Here is an 8310-nt window from a genome sequence, read left to right as displayed (position 1 = left end):
GGGTCTCAAATAGTCGGCCATGAATGGATGACTGACTCAACTGAAGAGAGTGGAACTTACCTGTGTTCTCTTCAAAAAGCAAAAGTTAAACATGTGTGGTGATGGCAAGGTTACTTAATAGAAAGGGAAACTCATTCCTAATACGTGCACAAATGGGGGTGGACAAGATGACGGAGCGGTGGGTGGAAGTGGGGTTCACCTCTCTCCACGGATGCTTCAGGAATGTCTAGAGATGCAGCAGTTCCCACAGAAGACCAGGTGAGCACTGGAGGGACTCCCTGAGCACTGAGAAGGAATATCCGGATCCATACAGAACTCGGTAGGACAAAGAAAAGAAGGGACAAGGAGGAAGGGGAAAGGAGGAGGAGAGCAAGGGGAGCATCCTGCACCTGGGGGTGAGGGAGCTGAAGCTCAGAGGAGAGATCCCCGCCTCCATGGCCGTCCACTGGGATGGGGGAGGCATTTGAAGCAGTTGGGGAGTGAACTCACTAATCTGTGACAGTCTGAACGGAGTGAGAACCACATAGACAAGCCATGCTGCAGCCTTTCATATCTCGGACATTGTTTTAAGTCCACTGGTGTCCACGGAAGCTGGGAGCTGGAGCCATGGGGATTGCAGAATGATCCCAGGGTGAGGACTCTGTTGACCGTGGGGAGTCAGCCTGATGGGATGGGTTTAGGAAACCTGCTGCATGGAATGCTTCTTAAGGAAAGCCAGGAGGCCATAAAAGAGGGTTCAGCTGCCTGTGGAATAGAGCTATCTCTTTCTCCATGCTGGTTCCTGTAGGGTGAGCAATAGAGAGTCTTCAGTGAGGGTGGTCCTTGAGTGCCTGAAGCACTAAGCAATGGAGAATTCTGAATGTCTATATACCCGACCCTACCCTATTCTGTGTCTAAATTTTGGATTTTAGCATTGTAATATTTTTATAAACTTAAATTTTTTCTGGTAGAGTTTCTGGTTTACAGATTAAGCTAATTCCTCACATCTGACTCTTTCTTGGTGTTTCAGGAAACTTTCAGAACCTTCCTGCCTCTCAAGGCCATACTGACCTTTACTTTACTGCTAATGTTGACTTCCCATACTTTGACTTCTTGCCTAATATATTCTTTCTTTCTTTACTCACTGTAAATTTACCAGTAGATGTCCCTATTGGTATTAGTACTTATGATAAATTATTAAGCTGATGCAGTAGAGAATCAAAAGGAATAGAGTTACAGCAATAATAAGAACTTACCTCAAATTATAATCCATTCAGTTCAGTTCAGTCACTCCGTCGTATCCGACTCTTTGTGACCCCATGAATCGCAGCACGCCAGGCCTCCCTGTCCATCACCAACTCCCGGAGTTCACTCAGACTCACGTCCATCGAGTCCCTGATGCCATCCAGCCATCTCATCCTCGGACGTCCCCTTCTCCTCCTGACCCCAATCCTTCCCAGCATCAGAGTCTTTTCCAATGAGTCAACTCTTCACATGAGGTGGCCAAAGTATTGGAGTTTCAGCTTTAGCATCATTCCTTCCAAAGAAATCCCAGGGTTGATCTCCTTCAGAATGGACTGGTGGGATCTCCTTGCAGTCCAAGGGACTCTCAAGAGTCTTCTCCAACACCACAGTTCAAAAGCATCAATTCTTCGGTTCTCAGCCTTCTACACAGTCCACTCTCACATCCATCCATGACCACAGGAAAAACCATAGCCTTGACTAGACAGACCTTAGTCGGCAAAGTAATGTGTCTGCTTTTGATGCTCCCATTTAAAACTAATTTTCTATCTATATATTATTGAGGTCTCCTAACTCATTTTCCTTACTAGGTGGCTCAATTTTGAAACGAAATATAGAAAACAATGGAGTGGTAAACTCTGGAAATTACTTTCCTTTTGATATGCGTCATTAGTAAGGATGCAAATATTCGTTCCCCCCCCCCCCAGTGGGGCTATTCTTAGTACACATTGTAGCTCACTGTGGCATGATTGCTATTGATTGACGAATGTACACATTGAACTGTAATTGTCAAACAAGTGAGTGGAGATGAAGAAAGTAATGCCAGGAAGGCACAGACTTTCGTTGTTCTAGAAGGAAAACCTTGCTGAGTCTCTCATCTACAGTATAATCTTCAGATTTATTGAAACTCTTACTTTAATTATGCTCCATTAAATTTTTTGATTGTTTGGGTTTTTTGCCCTTGAGTTGTATGTCTCGTGTATTTTTGGATATTAAGCCCATATAAAATATATGATTTGGAAATATTTTCTGTCAATCTCTAAGTTGCCGTTTGATTTTGCTGATGTTCCTTTGTTTGGAGTTTGATGTGGTCCCACTGGTTTGTTTTTGCAGTTGTTGCCTTTGCTTTTGGTGTGAAACCAAAAAACAATTGCAAAGACTGATGGCAAGAAGATTACCTCAATGTCTTCTTCTAAGAGTTTAATCACTTAAAGTCTTATGTTCAAAATTTTGTTCCATTTTTAGTTGATTTTTGTGCGTGGCAAAGACCGGGGCGCAGTTCCATTTCTTCACAGGGCTCTCCAGTCTCCCCAGGGCCATTTTTGACAAGCTTTTCCTTTCCCCACTGGACAGTCTTGGCTCCTTTTTCATAAGCTGACCCACATTATCGGGGTGTGCATTTTTTTCTGGCTTTGCTGTTCTGCTCTGTTGGTCAATGTGTTTATTTTTGTGCCAGAAGCAAATCATTCTGTCTTGATTACTATAGCTTTCCAATACAATTTGAAATCAGCAACCCTAGTTTCGAACTTTATTCTTCTTTCCCAAGATCGCTTTTATCTTTGGTGTTTTGTGATTTAATACAGATAAATAGACCAAGAAGAGATAGAAAAAATACACAGAAGAACTATACAAAAAAATGTCCTAATGACCCAGATAATCACAATGGTGTAGTTTCTCTCTTAAAGCCAGAAATTCTGGAATGTGAACTCCAGTGGGTCTTAAAAAGCACTGTTGCCAACAAAGCAAGTGGAAGTGATAGAATTCCAGCAAAGCTATTAAAATCCTCAAAGATGATGCTATTAAAGTGATCCACTCAATATGTCAGAAAATTTGGAATAGCCAGCAGTGACCAGATGACTGGAAAAGGTCAATCCTCATCCCAGTTCCCAAGAAGGACAGTATTAAAGAATATTCAAGGCACTGAACAGATGAAGTCATCTCCAGTGCTAGGAAGGTTACGATCAAAATCTTCCTGGCTAGGCTTCAGGATTATGTGAACCTAGAACTTCCAGATGTTCATCCTGGCTTTAGAAAAGGCAGAGGAACCAGAGATCAAATTGGCAGCATTTGGTGGAACATAAGAGATAGCAAGGGAATTCCAGAAAAATATCTGCTTCATTCATCTCACCAAACTGTGTGCATGAAACTGGAGCCTATTAAACAGAGTGAAGTAAGCCAGAAAGAAAAATACCAATACAGTATACTAACAACAAAGTGGAAAATTCTTAAGGAGATGGGCATACCAGACCAACATTACCTGTCTTCTGAGAAACCTGTATGCAGTTCAAAAAGCAACAGTTAGAACCAGACAAAGAACAATAAACTGGTTCAAAATTGGTGAAGGAGTCCATCAAGGCTGAATATTGTCACCCTGCTGATTGAACTTGTATGCAGAGCATGTCATGCAAAATGTTGGACTGGATGAGTCCTAAAGGCTAGAAGCAAGATTGCTGGGAGAAATATCAACAATCTCAGATATGTGAATGATACCGCTCTAATGGCAGAAAGCAAAGGGGAACTAAACAGCCTCCGATGAGGGTGAAAGAAGAGAGAGAAAAAGCTGGCTTAAAACTCAATATCAAAAAAGCTAAGATCATGGCATCTGACCCCGTCACTGACATGGCAAATAGAAGGGGAAAAGGTGGAAGCAGTGACAGATTTCCTCTTCTTGGGCTCTAAAATCACTGTGGATGGTGACTGCAGACATGAAATTACAAGACAATTGCTTCCTGGCTGGAAAGCTATAACAAACCTAGACAGTGTGTTAAAAGCAAAAACATTACTTTGCCGACAGAGGTCTGTATAGTCAAGGCTATTCTCTCTCCAGTAGTCATGTACACATGTAAGAGCTGGACAGACAATAAAGAAGGCAGAGTGCTAAAGAATTGATGTTTTCAAACTGTGGTGCTGTAGAAGACTCTTGAGAGTCCCTTAGGCACCAAGGAGATGAAACTAGTCAACCTTAAAGGAAATCAACCCCATTTGGAAGGACTGATGCTGAAGCCAAGTTCTAATACACTGGCCACCTAATGTGATTAGCTGACTCATTGGAAAAGACCCTGATGCTGGGAAAGATTGAAGACAGAAGAAAAAGAGGGTGACAGAGGATGAGATGGTTGGATGGCATCACGGATTCAAAGGGCATGAACTCGGGCAAATTCCAGGAGATGGTAAGAGTCAGGGAAGACTGATATGGTGCAGTCTATGCAGTCAGTAAGGGTCAGATGTGACCTGACAACTGAACAACAACAGTTTTATACAAGTTGTAGTTTTTTTTTTTTTTTTCTGTTTTGTGAAAAATGCCTTGGAATTTTGAAAGAGACTGCATTGACTATGTAGATAGATGTGGGTAGTGTGGATGTATTAAAAATATTAATTCTTCCAGTCAATAAATATGAAATATGTTCTTTTTGTGTGTTTTAAACATTACCTTCATGGGTGTCTTTAATGTTTTCATACATAGATCTTTCAACACCTTTTAAAATTTATTTCTAAGTATATTATTTTTTTTATGCAATGGGATTATTTGTATTTCTGTAACAAGTTTTGGTGTATGGATAGGTAACTGAGTTTTATATATTCAAATACTGTATACAAAATGCATGCTATTTTTTACAGAATAGGCAATTTTTCACCCAAATAAGACAATTTTTTTATCTGAGAGGTTTTTATCTGTATCTTTCAAAACTCTGCAATCCCCAAGGTATATACCAGGAGAAATCTATAATTCCTTAGTCCTTGGCTTCGTATCAGCACCACAGAGCATTCAGTATGCATGAGGCTTTGGGCTACCTTTAGCCAAGAGAGTCTCCTTGTTGGGTGCCATGGTCTAATGCTTGTGTTCTCCCAAAATTCATATGTTGAAAACCTAATCCCCAAAGTGACCATTTTAGATGGTGGGACCATTTGAAAATAATTAGGTCATGAGTTCAGAACCCACATGAGGGCAGAGCCCACATGAATGGGATTAGGGCCCTTGTGAAAGAGGCCTGAAATACTTGCTTATCCCTTCTATTTAGGGATATGTCCAGGAAGAGGCCCTCACTCACTCAACCATGCTGGCATCCTGATCTTGAACTTTGAGCCTCCAGAACTGGTGATAAATAACATGGTTTATAAACCACCAGCCTCTGGCATTTTGCACTAGCAGCCTGCATGCACTAAAACACTGGACATGATTAAGTGGGGAAAAAATTATCAATCTTGTTTTCCCTTCCTAAGTCGTGAAGGTGGAACAGGTAACATAGGTAGTCAATTCCAGTGGTACGTGAAAACATACTCCATAGAATTATAAATTTCTTTCAAATTGTGGTTCTTTGACGTGCTCACCTGGGAAGATAATTTCTTAGATGTAATATACACTTAAACCAATAGATTGTGGTTTTATGGGATCAGTTGAGGGTGTTAAGAGCAAAGATAGAGGTTTCCCAAAGTAAAAGCAATTCAGCCTGAAGACAGCACCATTACTGGTACCCTAATCTCCAGCCCGTCAGCCTAAACATGAAGCAACTGGCCCCTAAGGCCCGTCACTGAGCTCTCATCAGAATCCTCACATAACTGCTCTTTGGCTTAGAAAACTTATCTTCACTTCTCTAGGCCTTGGTTTTCTCAACTAAACAAGGAAATTATTTTCACATTTCCAAAGAGTATGCAAATCTCTCTATAAAACATGATCCCAAACTGAGGTTTTATTCTTTTTCCTGAAAAGAAAATTATCGATTATTCATGAAGCTTCCCTGTTTGGATCTCTTCTACTTCGCATTATCTGCTCTATCTCACAGTGTATTTCTCTGGCTTAGGTTTAAGAAAAATTCCTTGATAGAAATAATTACTTGATTGTTATGGAATAGTACTTTTATCTTGGTCTTTCATTGAAATGCAGAAGTTGTAGTTAAGCACACTAGTGAGAGAAACTGTTTCTAAATGTCAGTATGTCACCTTGAGGAATTTTGCTATGTGTAGTTGCTCAGTCAGGTCCAACAATTTACCACTCCATGGTCTGATGACCCACCAGGCTCCTCAGTCCATGGGAATTCTCTAGGAAAGAATACTAGAATGGTTTGACATGCCCTCTTCCAGGGATCTTCCTGACCAAGGATGGAATCCAGGTCTCCTGTACTACAGGAGGACTCTTTACTGTCTGAGCCAACAGCTCCTGATGAGTCTTGACGTATACAGAAGATGCGTGATTGTCTACTTTTGTTTACTGCCACAATGGTTTTATTCCCATTAACATATCAGTCCTGTTTCTATTCACCTGAAAGCACTCTAGAATGCAAGTTCTTTCCGAAAGAAAAGAAAAAATAACACAGAAGGAACCTTTATCTGGAATAGCAGTTAAGATTCTATCTTATTCAGCCTTTTTGTTAGTGACTGGATTATCACATTATCTTAGGACATGAAACTGGGAATAAAAGACCAAACAGGTTTTAGTTCACTGTATGCTGTGAGAATAGCTCAAAAATTCACTGAAATTTTATTCTGCACAAATAAGAGTGTTTCATTGAACAAACACCTAAGGAAGACCTGTTGGATGCAAAGAATGGACATCAGTGAAGAGCGCACATGTGGACTTTGTGAATTAGGACTTAAAAAAACAGAAATGAGGTGAATTTCAAAGTTAAATGTTGCGCCACAATTGGGATACCTGTCGAGAGGGAGAAGCACAGAATGCCACACTTCCACATAACAAAGAGACCTGAGCTGTGTCAGAGTCAGGAAACAGTGTTTGCAGGAAGTGGTTTTTACTGAGATCTGAAAGATGTCGAGGAGGTAATCATGTAAGAGAGAGAGGGTGTTGCAGGGAGAAGAACACATTTATAAAGAGCTTTAGCCATATGTGAGAATATAGAGTGAGAAGAACAGACATGGCAGGATTGAACCTTCAAGGAATTCAATTTACTTAGTAAAACTTATGCTAACTGGACAATGAATACACGGCGGAATATGATCAGTTCTCTGAAAGAGATAAGAATCAAGTTTTGCAGAGCATAGGAGATATTTGCATTTGCCGGGTAATTCGGTAAGGATTCACCTAAACCTAGGAAACCTGGTTTCTATTGCTACTTTTGTATCAAATTTTATAAGTTTAGATAACTGACATAATCATTCTTGGATTTACTTATATATCCTTAATATGAGAGGATTGCCTAGATAATTTCCAAGGTTTCTGACTTTTCTGAATATCCAATGAATCCCTATTATTTGGAATAATAAAAAAAAAAAAAACCCTTTACATACCAAGTGTAATGTCTGAAATACCTACATAATTATATAAAAAACATTGAAATTCTTGCTATTTTTCTTTTTAAAAAATATATTTTCCAGATAAAATGGCAAGATACTTAAAAATACCTTACAATTTAATAGGAATACATTGTCAACAGATTCCTCATTGATTTAATTAACATATCTATTAATATCACCTCACATATTTACCTTTCAAGATCTTTTTGGTGAGGACTTTTAAGTTTTACTCCCTTACATGTGTGCTAAGTGATTTCAGTCATGTCCAACTCTTTGTGACCCCATGGACTATATAGTCTACCAGGCTCCTCTGTCCGTGGGGAGTCTCCAGGGAAGAATGTTAAGGTGGGTTGCCATGCCCTCCTCCAGGGGATCTTCCTGACCTAGGGATTCAACTCTTTATTCTTTATGTAATATTTTTGTATTCCTTTGTCTTTGGAAATTTTCTTTGCCCTAAAGTCTACTTTATTGAATTTTAACATATGCTTTTATCCATTTATTTTCCAAATATCCATGTGATTATTGAGTTTCTTGGGCTTTCATGATGGTTCAGACAGTAAGGAATCCACTTGCCTTGTGAAAACCTGGATTCAACCCCTGGGTTGGGAAGATCCCCTGGAGGAGTGCATGAGAATCCATATTCTTGCCTGGAGAATTCCATGGACAGAGGAACCTGGTGGGTTACAGGCCATGGGGTCACAAAGAGTCAGGCACAGCCTGGCAACTACAGCACCACCTAGTGTTCCTTCACATGTATTCCTTGGGAGGAACAGCCCTACTCAGGCTGCCTTCTGATCTAGGTTGGAGGTCAGGAATGCTGGGCCTGGCTTGTCTTCTCTTAGG

The sequence above is a fragment of the Oryx dammah genome, unplaced genomic scaffold (assembly GCF_014754425.2).
Source record: "Oryx dammah isolate SB20612 unplaced genomic scaffold, SCBI_Odam_1.1 HiC_scaffold_11, whole genome shotgun sequence".
NCBI classification, from domain to species: Eukaryota; Metazoa; Chordata; class Mammalia; order Artiodactyla; family Bovidae; genus Oryx; species Oryx dammah.
Note: the sequence above shows the minus strand (reverse complement) of the source record.